This window comes from Lathyrus oleraceus, chromosome 7 (assembly GCF_024323335.1).
Source record: "Lathyrus oleraceus cultivar Zhongwan6 chromosome 7, CAAS_Psat_ZW6_1.0, whole genome shotgun sequence".
NCBI classification, from domain to species: domain Eukaryota; kingdom Viridiplantae; phylum Streptophyta; class Magnoliopsida; order Fabales; family Fabaceae; genus Lathyrus; species Lathyrus oleraceus.
Window position 1 is genome coordinate 132,800,012 of NC_066585.1, and position 21,004 is coordinate 132,821,015.

The 21,004-nt window shown below is 33.5% G+C and overlaps 2 long non-coding RNA genes across 3 annotated transcripts; both read left to right on the forward strand.

Moving 5' to 3' along the window:
* The first annotated feature begins 9,301 nt into the window (after nucleotides 1-9,301).
* On the forward strand, nucleotides 9,302-11,142 carry LOC127106204 (uncharacterized). Of its 2 annotated transcripts, none has more exons than XR_007795308.1 (2): nucleotides 9,302-9,741; nucleotides 10,454-11,142. It is a non-coding gene; the product is annotated as an uncharacterized LOC127106204 (long non-coding RNA). The 2 variants fall into 2 exon arrangements; XR_007795307.1 differs by having other exon boundaries at nucleotides 10,475-11,142.
* Nucleotides 11,143-18,991: 7,849 nt separating this feature from the next.
* Nucleotides 18,992-20,206, forward strand: LOC127105112 (uncharacterized). Its single transcript, XR_007794903.1, has 2 exons — nucleotides 18,992-19,315; nucleotides 19,939-20,206. It is a non-coding gene; the product is annotated as an uncharacterized LOC127105112 (long non-coding RNA).
* The last annotated feature ends 798 nt before the right edge of the window (nucleotides 20,207-21,004 follow it).

The following is a 21,004-nucleotide window of genomic DNA, read 5'->3' on the forward strand; positions in this document are numbered from 1 at the left end:
TCATTTCACTACATTCATCAAATATCCTGTCATGCTCATTTATTTAAATCAAAATAAGGTCTTTTGCATAATTCGCAACGGAATAAAATTCAACTCAATGTAAAACATGTAACACAATACATGTAAATCAATCAACAAACAATATCAAATTAATTAAAACATTCCCTCCCGATGTTACATCTATCAGAGCATGACCCGTAAGAACTACTCTAGACTCCAAGCATTAGCTTCTACTCAACTCCTTTCTCGTTACCTGAAAAATAGGTGTAAGGGTGAGTTCCTCAATCAATATAACAAGCATTATAGAACAACATGTAATGCTAAGTAATTAACACATTAATTCACCCTAACCAGACTACACACTCAGCAACGGCAGTATCCGTTCAAACATCATATTCACCAATAACATATAGCATATATATAATCTCAACCATACTCAACATCAACAACACAACACACAACACACATATAATACTGGAATACATCCATTCATATTATATGCCATACATTTATTATGCAATGAGACTCTGTGCATGCGGTACCGACTATTTGTGAACATATAGTTCAACCTCACCGTCCAAATCCAGGCACGGCTACCAAGCTCACTAGTCCCACTCATTTGAGACATAGTGACTCACTCACTAATTCCTCACCATGGGAATTAGCTACCACCCCAAATGGGCCATGATATGCACGCTAATCACCTAGCATGCAAACAACAACAACAATCAACATGATTTACTCACTAATTCCTCACCATGGGAATTAGCTACCACCCAAATGGGCCACAACATGCATGCTAATCACCTAGCAATGCAACATCAACAATAATCAAGAATAGACACATGCTCACACTCTAAGCCATAATACAGTTTATTCACACATGTACATTCACATCATCATGTATACCATCACACATTATCAACATAATTAATCACAAAAGCATATCATATCATGCCACATAGTCAAACACAGTATTAGCACACTCTACTAATACCTACACCACTCAAAACAACGGGAATTGATCCCTACAACATCATATCTCAGCTAAGTACATCACTCAGCCTAAACAACCAAAAACTGCACAACAACAGTTCAGGAAAATCCCAACTCTGCCCATACGCGTACTGCCCATGCCATACGCGTATTGCCCAAACCTGGCCAACTCCATACGCGTAATGCCCACTCTCATACGCGTATTGCGCCTTTCCTCGCTCAACTCATACGCGTATCACCTGTCTCATACGCGTATGCTACGCGTAACAATATCCCATTACGCGTACCACCAGAGACCAATTTACGTTCAAAATGTCATCTTTCTCTCCCATACGCGTAAGGCCTCCCCCCATACGCGTACCAACATCTCATACGCGTATTGCCTAGTGCCATACGCGTATGACCAGAGATCAGAGCTCGCAGATCTGCAATGGCTTTTCTGCTACGAGTTCTATCCGATCTAACCTTCCACAGTCCAATTTCGCACATAATTCTTTCCTATTGTCTAACACAACACAGATCCTATCCAATTCCACAACGTCTAACAATTTCCACGCTTAATTCCTACGAATTCTTCAATTATAATCCAATTTTCGTTCATCTCAACAGTTCACAAATTCAACATATATCATCCAAATCAGAGGTAAAACAATGGTCTATTACTACCCAGTACATATCATCCCATAATACCCGTTAATTGATGATAAACCCCCCTTACCTGAGTTAATCCGGCAAATCTCAAGCTTCAAGCTCTTCTCTTCTCCAACCTTCTTCCTCTTGCTCTGCCTTTGCCCTTTTCCTCTTTCACGATCGCTTCTCTGTTTTTCACGTAAAAACCTTTTTACTCCAAAATGGGACTTTTTCCTTAATTCCAACTTATATATATTTTCCAATAAATAATTATCCCAATAATTATTATTCCAAAATAATAGTAATAATAATCCAAAATTCCAATTATTCAATTAAATTAATAAAAAAAATATTAATTTAAATTAAATAATTATCTTATTTTAATTGGGGTGTTACAATTCTCATAGCGGGTCAATCCGGTATAAATATTACTCATAATATTCATACCTATGTTTAAGACTTGATAACTCTTTATCCATGATCCATGAGATGTGATCATCAGTCTACAAACATAATAGTCTTAATGCTTTAATGTTATCCCACTTCACACTAAAGCTCGACTACAGATACTTTAAGAATAGTGTCCTTATGTTTAATGTGTTCTCATGATTAAGTCACACTTAATACATTAAACGGACTATCTATTCCAGGGACTTTATTAATCAACCATAATAAAGAAAATGCCTTTTAATTATTAATAAATAATTCGATACAAGTACCAAAAAGTATTAGCCTCTAGGGCTTACACCAACAATCTCCCACTAGCACTAGAGCCAATCAGGCATACCCCATATGCCCATTGATCTAGTATGGCCATCATGCTTCTGCTGCGCAAGAGGCTTTGTCAGTGGGTCAGCTATATTGTCAAGTGTAGGTACTTTACATATTTTCACATCTCCTCTATCTATTATCTCTCGAATGAGATGATAACGCCTGAGTATGTGTTTGGATCGTCGGTGAGATCTAGGCTCCTTAGCTTGTGCGATAGCACCATTGTTATCATAACAGAGACCAATGGGATCCACAATGCTAGGGACTATGCCAAGTTCACTAATGAACTTTTTGATCCAAACAACTCCCTTTTCTGCATTTGAGGCAGCAATATACTCGGCCTCGATTGTAGAATCAGCAACTGTATCTTGCTTTGAACTTTTCAAGCTCACAGCGCCACCATTTCAGCAAAACACATAACCATTGGAATCATTCATATTAAAGCGTCTCAGCACCTTGTCTATGTACTCTGACTTAGGCCAAGCATTTTATGATCTATCTCTATAGATTCTGATTCCTAATATATAGGCTGCTTCACCTAGGTCCTTCGTAGAAAAGCATTTCCCCACCCAAGACTTTACTTGTTGCAGGGTAGGGATATCGTTTCCAATAAGTAATATGTCATCTACATATAATACCAGGAATACGATCATGCTCTCACTAACCTTCTTGTAGACACAAGGCTCATCTTCATTCTTGATGAATCCATATTGTTTTACTGTTTCATCAAAACGAAGATTCCATGAGTAGGTCACAGGCTCATCTTGATCCATGAGTAATACATCACCTTGATCCATATATCTCAGGTAGGTGACGTATCCTGCCTGACCTACGTTGGTCTTGTTCTACTTGAGCAGGTTGCTCTTACACAACTACTTGTGTTTCCTGCTCCAATTCCTCCATAGGTGTGTCGATGCTTTGTGATTCTTGAATTTCTTCAAGCTCTACTTTCCTCCCACTGGTTCCTTTGGAAATAAAATCCTTTTCTAAGAAAACTCCAGTTCGAGCGACAAACACTTTGCCCTCAGAAGGATTGTAGAAGTAATACCCTTTTGTTTCTTTAGGATACCCCACAAATAAGCATTTGTCAGATTTTGGCTCAAGCTTAGTTGAAATTTGTCGTTTCACATAAACCTCGCAACCCCAAATCTTTATGTAAGACATATGTGGTTTCTTACCACTCCATATCTCATATGGTGTCTTCTCAACCTTTTTGGATGGAACACGGTTAAGTGTGTAAGCTGTTGTCAATAGCGCATGTCCCCAAAAGGAGTTTGGAAGATCGGCGTGACTCATCATGGAACGGACCATGTCCTACAGGGTTCGATTTCTTCTCTCAGATACACCATTCCATTGGGGTGTTCCAGGAGGAGTAAGTTGGGATAGGATCCCACACTCTTTCAGATGGTCATCAAACTCTAGGCTTAAATACTCACCACCTCGATCTGATCGAAGAGTTTTAATATTCTTACCTAGTTGGTTTTAACTCGTTAGGTTTCACCCTTTTAGTATTAATGTTATTAATAGGCATTTCGAGATCAAGGACATATAGTTCATTGCTCATTTGTGCAGTAGCATATAATATATCATTCAAATAAATTGAGCAACAATTGTTCTCTATTATAAATGAAAAACCAAACTTGTCCAGACAAGAAATGGAAATAATATTCCTGCTAATTGCAGGTACATAATAACAATTCTCTAACTGAATTATTAAACCACTAGGTAAAGTTAATACATAAGTTCCTACGGCTAAAGCAGCAACCTTTGCTCCATTGCCAACTCGTAGGTCAACTTCACCTTTTGCCAAATCTCTACTTCTTTTCAGCCCCTGCACATTTGTACAAATGTGAGAACCGCATCCAGTATCTAATACCCATGATGCAGAAGTAGATAAGTTAATAACAAAAATATCTGAAGTTGAAGTCTCTACTCCATTCTTCTTATCTTCTAGGTACTTTGGGCAGTTCCTCTTCCAGTGTCCGGTCTTACCGCAATGGAAGCAGGTGCCTGCCTTTGCTATACCTCCACTAGGCTTCAAAGCAGCAACAGTGGGTCTGGGTTTGGCAACTTCCTTGCCTTTCCCTTTATCACCCTGCTTGGTGGGCCTTTTGTTCTGTCTCTTTCCATTTCCGATCATCAGAATGGACTTCCCTTTTGACTTCAGATTCTGCTCGGCAGTTCTTAACATGGCGAGCAGTTCAGGAAGAGATTTGTCCATATCAATCATATTGAAATTTAGGACGAATTGACTGAAATTATCTGGCAACGATTGCAAGATCAAATCAGTCGCAAGTTCCTTTTCGAGGGGAAAACCCAATCTCTCAAGGTTTTCCACATACCCAATCATCTTGAGTACATGGGGACCTACAGGGGCTCCCTCGGATAACTTGCTTTGAAAAAGGGCTTTTGAAACTTCAAACCTCTCATGCCTTGCTTGCTCTTGATAGAGCATCTTCAAGTGTTCGATCATATTGAACGCTGACATGTTCTCATGTTGCTTTTGCAATTCTGAGTTCATGGTAGCCAGCATGAGACAAGCAGTTTCATTGGCATCATCGACATGCTTCTTATAAGCATCTCTTTCTGCCTTAGGTGCAGAACTAGGAGGTTCCTCTTCAGGAACAGGTGTCTCCAAGACATACAGCTTTTTATCATGTTTGAGGACAATCCTCAGGTTTCGGTGCCAATCCAGAAAATTTGTCCCAGACAATTTTTCTTTGTCAAGGATTGATCGCAAGATGTTGTTAGAGGTGTTTGTTGTCATGGTTATCTACATAAGGATTAAGAAAATATAAGTATCATTGACATATTTAATTAGGCCTTTAATCAAATATGCTCCCACTATTTTACTCAAAACAAATGACCCTCATCATTTGATTCGGAAAATCCCGTTGGAAGATTTTCTAGTGGGTCGAGATCCATATTTCACTTCGTTCTAAGTCCGCGTAGGAGGATTACACAAAACTAGGTTATTTAGGTAGGAACTCCTTCCAATTGTATCTCATACAACTCTCGAAAATTTCAGTTGGGTGAATAACTCCTTATTCCAATCCATCATATGGATTATTCCCAACTCTTGCTTCTAAACATATATAATAAAATTATAATTAAGTTTGACTCATCGTTTTAGCAGTTGGATATTACAATTATCCCATCGCACCTTAACTAATACAAAACATGCACCTCGCGTAGGCGAAACCTACATTATTCGATACCAGTTTTGATGAGTGCTAAAACTTGGAAAGCAAACATATATAATATTATTATAATTTGTTTAGTTAAGTTTTACCCATTATCTTAGCAGTTGGATATTACAATTATCCCATCGCACCTTACTAATATAGAACATGCACCTCGCGTAGGCGAAACCTACATTATCCGATACTAGTCTTGATGAGTGCTAAGACTTGGAAAGCATAAACTTAATATTTAAAACCCAAAACAAAATAAAGGACAACTAAGGCCATAACTGATCACCACAAGGCAATAATAACAAACACATTATTATTAAATTTTAATTCCTTTAATTAATTAAAACCAAATTAAATTTCGGCGACCGATCACACTACGTAGAGTTAGCCGGGGGTTCCGCTGACCGATCAGCGGACGGGGGTCAAGGGGGCAGCGCCCCTTGCGGGGTTGGAGGGGCAGCGCCCCTGTCCAAAATTTTTTAATGAACAATTCATTTGAAATGGACATTGTTTTGCATTAACACAACTCTTGCGTAGTCACAAAACTGAAAACCCCAAAAATTCTGACCCCGTGAGTGTGACGACCGTCACAAGCATGTTACGACCGTCACGCGGCCAGAAACAGAAATGCCTAGAATTTTGGATCTGTGAGTGTGACGACCGTCACGTCCAACTTGTTACGCTCGTCACACGTCCATTACGACCGTCACGCCCAGTTTGTTACGATCGTCACAAGTCCATGGCGATCGTCACGCGGTCAAAAACCAGCACTTTGAAACAGTCAGCAGACGTATTCCAACAAGCCCTAAATTCGCAACTCTTTGACGGCACAACCCTTGCGCCGTCACCAACCCTAATGCGCCAATTTCAGACCGTAAAACACACCTCGATTGTTGATTCAGTATGATTGATCAACAGGTCATTGCTTCACCATATTAATGCCGGATTCCGAAGCAAATGACCATTGATCGCTTAAAGGAAAACAACCATTTAGTGTTTGAATGAACGAAACAGAAATAGTATATCATATATATACCGTACTTTGCATTAGGATTACTCATATCATATATAAGTTGATCGGTCTCAATTGTGTAACCTATGGACGATCGATGTATCGCTGCTTCACCATACCAATGTCGGTTCCGAAGCATAGTCAACATCAATCATCCAACTCATACACTCATGATGCCAAATTTAATTACCCGTTTAATTAATTGATTCATTCTGTCTTTTAATCATATTAATACAGAAATTAAACAGCTATCCGATTCATGGTTTCGTAAGTGGCTCTGATACCACTGAAGGAGAATTGCGATCCAAAACGCAGCGGAAATTAAAATTTTCTCCTTTAGAGATCCTTACGAATGGTCATGATCAGTGATAGAATATTTACCTCTTGTGACGATTGAAACCTTTGGTGTAGATCTCTTGTGACGATCAAAACCTTTGATGCAGATCCACGGAGCGATCACGAACGTTGAACGATGACAACGTCTCTACTCAGTCCACACGAACGGATTCCTTCAATCTCAGTGCTAGCTGGTACGAATGAATGCTTTGAGTGTGAGAGAGAGAGAGAGAGAGAGAGAGAGAGAGAGAGAGAGAGAGAAAACGAAATTAATGCAACCGCTATTAATGCTTCTGCACAAGGGTTCTATTTATAGAACCACTTGTGTGGGTTTCAAGCTAAAAGCCCACTTAAGTGTATTTTGGCCCATATCTTATAATATGCCCAAAATCACTTAAGCCCATGGTACCTTACCATATTTCGTATACTACTCAAGTACACCGTACCTTACGATGTTCTATAATTCACTTAAGGGCACCGTACCTTACGGTATTCCTTAGTTACTCTATCTCTCATCAATCCGTCCTTTGTGTGTGACCCTGTAGGTTTTCGTGACGTTGGCAATTATATTAAATCACGCATTTAACATAATAAATAGTGAGCGGTATCTAGCAACACATCACTGCTACCCAAGACACGAAAATGTCATGTGATCTGACAAAACCTTCTGTGATAATACTTATGTGTATAATTACCCTTTTGCCCTTATGTCTATATTGAACACAAGGCATAGACCGTGTCATCCTTGTCCAGTTCAATATTGGGCTCATAGACATTTATCCTGTTATGCAGGATGGGCAAATTCCATCTAGGTCACTCATGTCCCTCAGCATGCTTTGTGGAGTACCCATCAACTGTCTTTATGGTTATCCAGTTACGGACAACGTTGGATCAGCAATAAAGCACTCGACTCTACATCTAGGGTCCATAGTGGTTTCAGGTCAAAGAGTGGTATACACCATTATCACCATGAGAATAAGTTATGACACTTTGCGTAACATTCTATATAGTATTCTCATAGCGGGTCAATCCGGTATAAATATTACTCCTAATATTCATACCTATGTTTAAGACTTGATAACTCTTTATCCATGATCCATGAGATGTGATCATCAGTCTACAAACATAATAGTCTTAATGCTTTAATGTTATCCCACTTCACACTAAAACTTGACTACAGATACTTTAAGAATAGTGTCCTTATGTTTAATGTGTTCTCATGATTAAGTCACACTTAATACATTAAACGGACTATCTATTCCAGGGACTTTATTAATCAACCATAATAAAGAAAATGCCTTTTAATTATTAATAAATAATTCGATACAAGTACCAAAAAGTATTGGCCTCTAGGGCTTACACCAACACATATGACCCACAATGGGGGGATGGAACCACACAATACAAATGGGAAATGAAAAAGAGATTAAACAAGTTACAAACCAAGTACCATGCCTAAAACAATCAAGTGACATGGTATCCTAACACAATACAAGGCAAAATGAATGGATTAAAGGGATAGTATCTTGGATTGTAGTTGATATCTCAATGGACATGTGAACACAGAAACATATGGAACTAGCATAGGTTAACGAATGAATTAAATGGGAGTTAAGATGATAAATGCTAAATCAACGTGAAATGGATCATATTATCATAAAATGATGATGAGATCATGGTAAATAATATGGGCATACAAGCATACATCATATTAAATTGAAATGACATTTTCAATTTAATTCAATAACCACAATCTAAAATGAAAATTAAATGGAATTAAAATGGACTTTATTTCATGTATATGGCATATGGATCAAGTTAGAAAAACAAATTTTAACCTAATTAAACATGTTAATTGAATCAAAAGTAAAATTAATGGATCAAAAAATCAAGCATCAAATGGTTAATTGTATTTTATTTTCAAGGCATTTTTCAATTTGATGAACAAAACAATTAGGATCTAATCATGATAAATTTCTAATCTAATCATGTAAAACAAAAGGAAATTAACCATAATTAACATGTATTTTTATGATTTCTAAACATGGAAAACAACAATTAAAATAAAAAATTAAAATCAAGATATTAAAAACCCAGAGTTAAAATCTATGTAGAAGAAGAATTAAAAAAAACAATGAAATAATTAAGTTAGGCCAAGGGGGGACAACTCTGAAAAATGGTGTGGAAAGAAATAGGCGTGTGGGCATTGGGGATCAAAGGCCCATTGCAAAGGTCATGGCAGAGGGGGGTGCAGAACCAGTTTTGGGTGATAGGTAGTAATCCATGGTTAAGCTCATTACATGAGCCCATTGATAAACCCAACAATGAATTGAGCACATGGAGAAAAAAGATCCAACAACAATTAACACGTGGTGATTGAGATAAATTCAAATTGAATTCTAAATTGACAAAAAAATGCGCCAGCTCACAGAATGAAGCTCAGGTGACTCAGATGGGAACCACCGTGAGCCACCGCACCGGAAATCTCCTCCGGCAGCGGTGACCACCAGAAATGGAAAATGGAACCACCCTTGGATTCTTCTTCTCACGCTCATCCTGAATCTATCCTCAATTTATCAAGATCTTACACCTAAATCCCTAACCGAAACATAAACCTCAAGAACCCTAATTCCAAATTCTTAAATTAAATCCCACTCTTGAAGAGTCAGAGCCCAGGGGATTGGGACTATAATTCCTCTACTTTCCCTCTACATTCCCGTAACAAGAAACCAGTGAAAGGAAAAAGCTTCAAGATTTACCTTCCCGGAGGTGATGACATTGATGACGCTGGTGAGCTCTCAGGTAAGTCCCAAATCTCTCTCTTTTGCTCTTGATTCTCGAATCCCTCTTCTTCTACTTGTTCTTATTTTTTATTCATTTGAGTTGTGGATATTGAGTTGAATTCGTTTTGTGAGATTGAGTGATTGTGAGGTTCAGTTGAATGATGAAGATGAGGGTCAGAGAAATGATTGAGCGATTTTTAGATTGGTGATGATGAAGGTTGAAGATGAGTCTGTTGAGAGTAGGGAGAATGATGGATAATTTTGTGAGTTTCTGTGATGATTCTGAGTGTTTTGGATTGAATGTGATGAATGAATCTCGGGTCTCTGAATGAAATGATTGGAGAGTCATAGTGAATGATTGATGGATGAATTTATAGGTTATTGGCATTGGGATTAGAAAAGTTCTGTTATGGAAGTTAGGAAATGGTAGAATAGGTAAGTTGTTTGATTCCTAGGCAATTAATTAGTTAATTAGTGCAGTGTTAGTTATGCTAAGTTCAGTTAGCTGGTTGAAGTGGTAGGTTAGTTATGTTGCATTGATTTTTGTTTGATACTCTGTGATGTGAAATGAGTTATGCCATCTGCTTTGCTTAATGTTGATGTGCCTTGGTTTTGTGTGTTTAATTCTTTTGGTATGTATAACAGGTTTTAGTGCAAATGTTCATGTACTGCATTGTGTTGATGTTTGCTCCATGTCTGAATTGGACTAGTGTTTGCTTGGTTCTTTACAGGATGGTATTTCTTCCTTGCAGGGTGAATGGTTTACATTTTGGCTCATGCTGGTTCTGCAGTAGGCTCATTTAGTAGGCCTGGATGGTGGTTTTGCAGGGTCATTTTTCCTTGCAAGTTCTACTGCAAGTGTTAATGTCTTGTAGTCTTGTGTTAATGCCTTTTGCTAGCAGGTTTGTGGCTTATGGTGTAGCATATTTGGTGGCTTGGTGCAAGCAAGATGCAGTCACATGATTATGCAGTAGGCCTTTTGTACTGGTTTTTGCATAATTTTATGACTTGCTTTGATGTGGTTCTTGTTGGTTATGACTTTGGTTTTTGCGGGGAGCTTTGCTCATGTATGTTTGTGTGCATGCTAATGAATTGTCTTGATTGGTCTCTTGTAGGCCATGAACATATGGTGTTGATGGTTGGACAAAGCATGCAAAACAAGTGACACCAAGCTTGAACTTTGAAGTACCAACGACAAATGGCAAAGATCAAGTAGGAGCTTTGGATTTAGGATTGGGATTTAGGGTTTTTGGGATGTAAAATGGTTGAGTTGACTTGGGTCAAAGTTGACCAAAAAGTCAACTGTTGACCAAAGTCAATATTGGTCAATATGTCATTTTTTTTGTAATATTTGCAATGTTTAGACATTTGTAATGTTGGAATTTGAAGTTATATGAATGAAATTGATATTTTGAATGAATGAATTTGGTATTGGATAAATTATATGAACTTGGTATTGAATGCATTGTATGAACATGACTTGAGATGGAATGAAATGGAAAATGATGAAAGATATTGAAATGAATGAACATATTAACATGGCTTGAATTAACTTGACTTGAAATGGATTTGTGACCAATGATCGGATGAAATGAACCAAGACATGAACAAGCTATTGAATGAAACTTGACCAAACAAGGGAGGTATAACAAGATGGAATGATAGTGGATCAGGTGAAATTAGGGTTATGTGCTCACATAATGAGCGATAGTCATGATTAGGGTTTATGGGGCCATGATCAAGTGGGACTCCCAAATTAGGGTTTAGATAGTCAAGATAAGGCCCAAAGAGCATCCACAAGGTCCCATAGAAACACCATAAAGAATTAGGGTTTGAATGCTCTGAGGAATGCCATGATGAAGTCTCCTTGAATCCATATCTCAAAGATCAAGCAATTCGGGTTTTCACTCCCAAGATGATCAAATGAATAGCCATGCCACATCTCTAAGGTTTGGTCCATAGAAACACCATCAAGAATTAGGGTTTGAATGCTCTGAGGAATGCCAAGATGAAGTCTCCTTGAATCCATATCTCAAAGATCAAGCAATTAGGGTTTTCACTCCCAAGACGATCAAATGAAGAGCCATGCCACATCTCTAAGGTTTGGTCCACAAGCAAACCCTAGTTTTGCAAGCCACAAGCTTTGAATCCATGATGATCAATTGTTAACATCAATGAATGATGCATATGAATGAAATATGAATGTGTGCAGATGAATCTTAAGTCAAAGGTTGAGTGAAAAAAGATGAAAAGGGGAGGACAAATTTCGGGGTATGACATGGAGGAGCAAACAATTTGCATTAGAGATCTGAAGAATCTAAAAATGCTTATATATATATATATATATATATATATATATATATATATATATAAAACATTACATGAATATTTTAATAAAATCTAATAAATAATTACCAATTTACATTTTTATTTGATACCAATTACAGTGAATGTTCTTATGGAATGTTTTATTTGCCAAAAATGATAATAAATAAATAAAATATTTGTGATTCATCTAATCGGAATTTCGTTTGTACGAACTTACTTATAAAATCAATATAATAATGACCAAATTATCATTTTGATTTAATACCGATGAAGAATGTTTTATTTCTTAATTGTCTTACTAAATAAAACACTTATTTAACAATTATTATCATTTTAATTTTGTTATTAAACCAATTACATTTAATGTAATTATAGTATATTTTCTTTTCTAATCTTTGTTAATAAATAAAACACTCAATTTTATTTTTAATATTATGTGATTTTTGCAGATTTATTAATTTTACAAAATCACGATTTTAATAATTATGAAATTAACGAATTTTATTTACTATACAAAAAGTGATTATGTAATTGAAATATTTGGTATACACTTATTCTTTTTTGTATTTAGAATAAATATTTAATGTTTAATTTTAAATTTAGATCAATGATAACCTTTTTTATAACTCATTACCATACATTATACATTAATTATTTTAAATAATAAATAAATACACGTCGCACTTCAGTATAACATATTTAAATCATAAATTTTTAGAATTTCAAGATAAAGAAAAAATCTAAGGTACATGCATCGTATAAATCAAAATTTATTAAGATAAAAAAAAATAACAGTTTACTTTTCCAATATAGTTATCTTGCAAAGAAAAATTATTTATATTAAAAACTATTTGTTTACAACGTATAAATAAAAACTGACCATACTTAATAATTTTAGTTATTTATTTGAAAATTACAATTATCATTTAAAACTATTTATTCAACTTTTTAATATTATGATCATCATTTATACTTAATGCACATTAAAAATATATAGTATACTAAACAATATGCAAAATAGTATTATTGGATTTTACTTATTTACTATTTTTATTTTATAATATAATGAAATCTCATTTACTATGTATTAAGTTAATATGTGAGTAAAATATTTGGTATAAAACTTATTATGTGAGTAAAATATTTTGGATAACACTTATTAAAATTTATTAAGTGTTAAAATAAAATAAATAACTGAATACATCTTCAAGAAAGATATTATATATCATGTAAAAATCATTATGTCATTGAATAATAACTGAAAAGATATTTTGTCAGTTTAATAATTAGTGAAAATTGTAGGATTTTCACTAATTATATAAGTTACATTATATTTATTATGTAGTTAAGAAAAATCATAATTAAATATCACATTCTTTATACAAATATTAATAGTCATTTTTAATTTTTCAATAGAATATAAACTTCCCTCTACTCAATCCATGCACAACTCCCACTCTGCACATCTATATCCCAATTAATCTAATTAGCGATTATTATGTCTAATAATAATTTGAATCCATACTATAAGTAATTATTATGAGTTTTGTATTTTTAGTAATTATAAAGAATTTTGATTTTTTACAGTAGTAATGGATAATTTTTATAATTTTATCTGTGATATGTGAGTAATAATGAGCAACAATAATTATTTAAATTTTGCATTACTTTAAAATATTATAATTTATATTAAATAGAATGAGATTTTGTTGCACACTACTCAAATAGAATGATATTATATTATTATAGACTTCAACCTATATACCATACAATACTATTTATTACGATGAACATAAAAAATTTATTGGAAGTTTACACGAGATTCAGTTAACTAAACTACGTTGATATTAAATATATCACATTTTCATGTTAACATATAAATAACAAAATCAATAAGCAATATCAAATTTTAAATATAAAAACAACTTTTTTCTATTAAAATAAATAGTGATAAGATGAATTAAAATGGTGTAATTACTATAAGTAAATTTAGGTTATTGATAAAAGGATATAATCAAGTTGAAAGGATAGACTACGAGGAAATTTATTCTCCTGTAGTCCGTCTTGAAGCTATTAGACTCCTTTTGACATTAACTTGTTGTCTAACTTTAAGCTTTACCAAATGAACGTTAAGTCTGTTTTTCTTAATGGTCATATAAACGAAGAGGTGTATGTCTCACAATCTCTAGGTTTTAAGGATCACGATAATCCTAATCATGTTTTTAAGTTGAAAATAGCCTTATATGGTCTCAAACAAGCTCATAGAACATGATATGAGCGATTGAGTGGAATTTTGATAAAAACAAGGATTCAATCGTGGGAAATTATACACCATTTTGTTTATAAGACATAAAAAAACCAATTCTCTTAATTCAAATTTATGTAGATGATACCATTTTCTATGTTTAATTGATACCAATTATTACAGGTGGTTATTTAATCATGATCCTTTTTTTTTTTTATATAAATATAACACATTTGATTTTTTATTTGTTTAATCAATATAACTTTGGTTTGATAGCAATTAAAAATATTATATAAAATATTAGAAAATATTTTGTAGCAGCCCGTATAATATATATTTAGAATAATATCGTACAAGTGTTAATTTTTTATACTGACACAACATAAGAGTCTAATGGCATGATTATATACATATGTCTAAACTAAAATACATCTATGATACATGTTATACAATAGTGCCTAAAAATAAAAAATAAGATCTATGTACAATCTCTTCATTGCACACAATTCACAGCGGAAGATCACAATGATCAACATCCTTTAAAACATCAATAGACAACTTCTCTTGCATATAACCTGCAAACAACACTTGAAAAGTAACAAAAATATTGGTGTGAGATAATAATCTCAGTGAGTTCCCTTATCTTATTGGTTCACTTGTCTCTACATGGTTTCTTATCGATTTCCTAACTAAAGTCTTCAAAGAGGATAAAGACTTAAGCAACTAGGAGATTATCACATTGTATGGAAACATGCACACTTGAGTTCACCAACTCGAAATAATCATTATTCGGAAACCGTACCAAGACATCTTTCCCCAACCAACCCTATGTCTAGGATTCTTGATACGGGTCACAGATCCTTGTATCATACTTCAACTTTCTTGTGGATTTCATATTCTTTCATGGGACTCATATCCAATCTAAGAATCGTCGCTCTCTATGGGACTCAAACTCATTTCGAGTCTTATTCCTCGTATGAGACTCTAACCCACTTTGAGGTCCACTATGGAACTCAAACCCATTTGGTTTCACAATGAGACTCTAATCCATTTGGTTGAGCGAAGCATTAGTGCATATATCCCATTTCTGACTTCTCATAAGCATAAAACTTTGGGACTGGCACGATAATGGGGTTGTTTGCGAATACATGATTTATTCGTTAAAAGCAACATGATAAACCGCTAATCACTATTATTTCACGATTTGATTTATTGGTAGAAACTATCCATCCACCCTCACGCAAACATCATGTTCCATACAAATCATATTATTTCACGATTTGATTTATTGGTAGAAACTATCCATCCATGTGTCGCATCTCGAAAAATACGATTCCTCGCGATGGTCGCGGAAAAAATAATGTTCGAACAGAGTCACCACCGAACTTTATTTATCCCAATGAAGGAATAGGAAAATATCGATAAAACCTTTAGGAAATGGAATAATGGTCGTCGCAACCATATTCGGGTTCGGGAGTGGATTACGTAAGAGAAAGGTATTAGCACCCCTCACGTCCGCTGTACTCAGCGGGAACCTTTTAGTTCTAATGTGCGTTTCGAGTGTTAATTTATGTTTGTTTGTTATCTTTGGGTTATAAAATATTGAAAATAGAAATGGATGAGAACCTCAGAAAGGAGAAAGAGGAGGTTTTTTATTAGTGTGCTCGCGAAGATACATCAATCTCCTGCCTACGTATCCTTATGGTGTAATAAGGAAGTCAGAGCATTCGTAGTTCGGGGAACTACGGTTAGTTGGTGTTTTTTAATGAACAACTGTTTAGATCACATCCTAAAGGCTAAACATTGGCTTGTCTACTCTCGGCGGAGGCTTAAGCATTGGTTTTGTTATGCGCATTAGAAAGGATTAAATGGTGTTCTTTTTGAAAAGAGTTTTGGTCATACGGAAGTGACAAGTTGGATTAATATGTTGGGTGTTTTGATTGGTTGAGATGTTTTTGGTTGGATGACGATTACTCGGATAGTCGAGTAAGACAACTCGTATCCTAACAGTCGGGAAAGGGAATAGAAGACTCTAGACCACTTTCTTTTTCATCCTTAATTATAGAAAGGATTTGATAATAGTTAAAGTGTTTTGAACGGATGACGAATACTCGGATAATCGAGTAAGACAACTCGTATCCTAACAGTCGGGAAAGGGAATAGAAGACTCTAGACCGCTTTCTTTTTCATCTGAGTGATTACGAAAATAAGTTTGCGTATGGTTGATGTATTTTAGCATGAACGACAGATACTTGAATGACTGAGTAAGACAACTCATATCCAAGCATTTGAGAAGAGGAATTGAAGACTCAAGACCATCTCCCTTTTCGTATAGTTTGTTATGAAAATGATTTGATTAAGTATAAGTTGGTAAAAAATGACAATTGTTCGACCGACCAAGTAAGAGAACTCATATTCAAACAATTGAGGAGTGAAATTGAAAACTCAAAGTCAACTCCCTTTTCATTTAGCTTATTGTGAAAATATTTCGATTTAATCGGAGTTTGGAAGTTGGTATAGGAACGACAATTATTTGACTAACCAAGTAAGAGAACTTGTATTCAAATAGTCAAGGGGAAAAATTGAAGACTCAAAGTTATCTCCCTCTTGGTTTCTTGTTATAAAAGGGTTTGATTTGTTTGTGCTTAAATGGATTAGAAATGACGACCATTTGACTAACCGAGTAAGAAAACTCGTATTCAAATAATCGAGGAGAGGAGTTGAAAATTCAAAACCATCCCCCTTTTCATTTTCAAATGAAGTGTTGTTTAGATGTGATTAAGTATTTTAATTTAACTTTCGATGTCGGATCGAGGTTTTAAAATTTGCATTCTTGTGAATGAATTGAATTTATTTGGTGAATAATCCATTTAATCGATTAATTAAAACCAAATAGGTCTCATTGTAAGAAAGCCCATGAGTAAGCCATGTGAGGTTGATGGCGATGCTTTTTCAAGCGATCGACTTACAAAGGCATTTAAAATGGGCTCGACTTTGAATCGAGAAGTTCTATTTGTTTTTAAAAAATTGGTTTGAATTGATGGCATGAGAATTATAATCTTTTTGTATCTTTTAAGTCTTTATCATTTTTAGGTCCATTTTAAGATGAGATGAAGAATGTACAATGATATAGCATAAAGCGAAGTAAAGTAAATACACAAAAAATAAATATTAGAAGCGGGATTTAAAAGAGTTAGATGTTAATTGCGGAAATTAAAGAATTAGAGTTAATCGTTAAATGTTAGGTGTTAGTTGAAATCAACATGAAATAACAAGAGAATTGCAATAAAATGTTAAATCTAAAACAAATAACTAAAGTTTAAACAATTAACAAAAGTATCATTAAATTAAAACTCAAAACAATATTAGACAATCGAAAATCTCAATTCTAAACTATTATCCAAAATATTAATTTTAAAATACTAATAAAGATTAAATTCTAAAATCATTAAAAATTCTAAAACAATTCTAAATCACCTTATAATTCTAATTAATCTATAATTATTTCTAAAAAAAGAAATCTAATTAAATTCTAAAATATTTTCAAAGATTAAATTCTAAAATCATTCTAAATTAAATTAAAAATTCTAAAATAATTCTAAATCACCTTATAATTCTAATTAATCTACAATTATTTCTAAAAAAAAGAAATCTAATTAAATTCTAAAATATTAACAAAGATTAAATTTTAAAATCATTCTAAATTAAATTAAAATTCTAAAACAATTCTAAATTACCTTATAATTCTAATTAATTTACAATCATTTCTAAAAAAAAAGAAAACTAATTAAATTCTAAAATATTAACAAAGATTAAATTCTAAAATCATTCTAAATTAAATTAAAATTCTAAAACAATTCTAAATTACCTTATAATTCTAATTAATTTACAATCATTTCTAAAAAAAAAGAAAACTAATTAAACTCTAAAATATTAACAAAGATTAAATTCTAAAATCATTCTAAATTAAATTAAAATTCTAAAACAATTCTAAATTACCTTATAATTCTAATTAATTTACAATCATTTCTAAAAAAAAAGAAAACTAATTAAATTCTAAAATATTAACAAAGATTAAATTCTAAAATCATTCTAAATTAAATTAAAATTCTAAAACAATTCTAAATCACCTTATAATTCTAATTAATTTACAATCATTTCTATAAAAAAAAAGAAAACTAATTAAATTCTAAAATATTAACAAAGATTAAATTTTAAAATCATTATAAATTAAATTAAAATTCTAAAATAATTCTAAATCTCTTTATAATTCTAACTAATCTACAATCATTCCTAAAAAAGAAATCTAATTAAATTCTAAAATATTAACAAAGATTAAATTCTAAAATCATTCTAAATTAAATTAAAAATTCTAAAATAATTCTAAATCACTTTATAATTCTAATTAATCCACAATCATTCCTAAAAAAAGAAATCTAATTAAATTCTAAAATATTTTTCTAATTAACATTCTAAATCAATCAGTATGGGCCTAAAAAGAACCAACCAATCTTATGGGGTGTATGGATAATGAAGTGGGGTGTATCTATTGATTGGGCCCAAAACTCATAAAAATGAATCAACCCATCCTGTGTGTTTCTTCTTCCTATCATATTTTAAGTAAATAAATAAAAATAATAAAAATGATGGTAAATGAAAAAACAATATCAAACACTCCAAAGTTACACGTCACAAATTAGGTTTGCTGAGAGTAGGAGTAAAATGGGATAGGAAATGAGAGAAGGAGAAAAATGGACCTCCACAATGGCGTGAGCGAGAGTACGACGGCGTGAACGAGAGTACGGTGGTGAAGGCCGTTATTGGCGGCAGCAAGGGGTTGTCGGAATGGTGGAGGTTGCACCGGTGAGGATGGTGTTACAGTGGATGGAAATCGGGTTAGGTTTTTCTGAATCGAGAGAGGATCGTGGGAGATCGTCGTGGTCGTGGCTTGAAGATGGAACGCAGAATGACGATGCTCGAGTCGAAAGATGAAGAGCGGAAGCGAATCAATTCCGAAAAGGTATTGTCGAGTTTTTTCGCTTCTCTCTTATGCTTCTGTTATTTCTTTTCTTTCCCAACTCTATCTCTCTTCTTCTCCTTCGATTACTGATCGATTCGTGAATCGTTGGTGAAGGATTACCGAGCGTCTCCGTTTCTGTTATTGTTGTTGTGTTCTTTAGGGTTTTTTTGAAAAAAAATCTTTGTTGTGTTTATGTTGTTCTTGCTGTGTTTGCTGTTCTTTAGGTTTTTTAGAAACAAAATGTTATCTTGTTCTTGCTGGGTTTGCTGTTCTTGCTGTGTTTTGCTGTTGGATCTTTAGGATTTTTCCTGAAAAATTACCGTGTGGTTCTTGTTTGGTTTTTTTCGAGAAAAATATTTTGCTCTCTTGTTCTTAATGATTAAACACTCTGTTAACTTCTCTATGTTTATGAATAATTTTAAGTCTTAGAAAAACTTCCCCCTTTTTCGAATTTCTCATCCCAGATTATGTGAGATTTGGTTTGTTCTGTTTTAAGCTAATGTCAAAAGTGCTTTTTGGATGTTTAGGTTAACCTTATGGATAAAGTTTTAATCTGAGTAATTTTTTAGTTGTTTTTCAGTTCTCTAAGTGCTTTTAAAATAAGTTGTTTTTGTTCTCTGCAGATTACAACTCTGAGGTGGCTTTGATGGAATGGGAAGAAAAAGTAGGCTGTAAGACAGTACACTTGGAGGCGTGCTGGTCTTGGTCATTAGAAATAGGAACCTTTTTTTTTGCAGCAAACTTTACTTAGTTAAAATGTAACTATTTAGTTTAGTTTTTTTTAAGGGCAAAATATGTATTTGGACTTATGTAACTTATTGAATTAAAAGTCTAATGGCCATTGTAACTTGTTGGATTTGAAAAAAATTGAATTATTAAAGTGAATTTGGGCTATTTGCAATTTGTTGGATTTGAAGTCTCATGCCATTAATAATTATGTATTCAACCTTTTAAGCTTTCAAAACTTAACTCAATATTTATTCATGCTAATCACTTTCAACTTTTAAAAACAATACACTTCTAACTTAAGTATAATGACTTAATATAAAAAAACAACATAATTCTAACTTAGGTACAAAGAAACTAAGTATAGTGATTTAATTTAAAAACAACACAATTCTATTTTAAATACAAAAATCTAAATATGAAACTTTTAATTTAAAAAAACAACACAATTCTATTTTAAATACAAAAATCTAAATATGAGACTTTTAATTTAAAAAAACACATACATGTTTCTAAAAAATGCAAATTTAATTTGGGAACCCATGAAGAACTTAGAACTTGGTATAAATATTTGGGATGTGTAAATGGACTAGTAAATAGTGATCATAGAAATAATAACATGGCTCTTAATACTTACTAAAAAAAGGTTTTGGATTAGTAATGTAAAAAGATTCAAACCACATTTTAGATTATGAACACACTTATGCAAATGGGCCTTTGAAACAAAGAGATCTCATGGGTAAACCACAAATGGCCGGACAAAATTGGGGTATGACAGCTACCCCTATTTAATTACCTCAAACTTGTAAGTGATAATGACAATAGTCTTTACGCATTCACGGTGGGAGATAATTAAATACAAGAAGACCCAAATTTTGTCCTAGGCAATGAAAGGAAGAAAATACAGGAAGAAAATGCGGTGAGAAATGGCAAAAGACATTATCCCACAGTAAAATGGAACAG